Source organism: Poecilia formosa, unplaced genomic scaffold (assembly GCF_000485575.1).
Source record: "Poecilia formosa unplaced genomic scaffold, Poecilia_formosa-5.1.2 Scaffold173, whole genome shotgun sequence".
Taxonomy (NCBI): Eukaryota; Metazoa; Chordata; class Actinopteri; order Cyprinodontiformes; family Poeciliidae; genus Poecilia; species Poecilia formosa.
Window position 1 is genome coordinate 1,117,526 of NW_006800112.1, and position 752 is coordinate 1,118,277.

Consider the following 752-nt stretch of genomic DNA (forward strand, 5'->3'; position numbering starts at 1 on the left):
ACCACACTTTTGGATTCTATTTCATTTTTTTTAGGTGCTGATAAATGAAATTTCTCCAAAGATTGATTTTCTATTGGTTTAAATAACCACGAATTTTGTTTTAATATGTGATTACATGAGTTTTTAAATAGCAAAAAAAAAAAAAAAGGAAAATAACATATTGGAGGTTTTGGTTGCGTCAAAACAGTTGATGACCACAAGGGGGCAGCACTTCCTTTGATCATGTGGAAACATTATGACTAGAATGTACTGGAAAAAAAATAGATTGTATTCCAACTTTCCAACTAATGTAATCTTCCAGGAATATTTATAAAACGTTACAGTCAGAAATAAAGGATTTTTGTTTTTGGAAGCCCCATCAGTTTCAACCTTTTTTTATTTTTCATTTTTGTATTTTTTTTTTTCCATGGTAGCTTTGGTTTTCAATAAATACAACTCGCACATCTGTTTGCCTCTGGTGTTTGTCTTTAGTGCACAATGTACCTTTTCTCTGTTCCGCTTGCTAAGTGAAACCTCAGTAACCCACCGTCGCTGCCTGCGACTGGCTGACTGAAATTAAAACCTGGTGGGCGTTCGGTGGCTCAGTTGGTGGCTAAATAAAGAAAACTAGAGTCAAAAATCTAGAGTCAAATAAATAAAATAAAATACAATTTTAAAAGAAATTTAAACCTGGATTAGGTTGCACTTAGCAAATGTATGACCATTTGGCTCCCTTAATGACTTATTACAGGTTCTTTCTAATTTTTACTTCC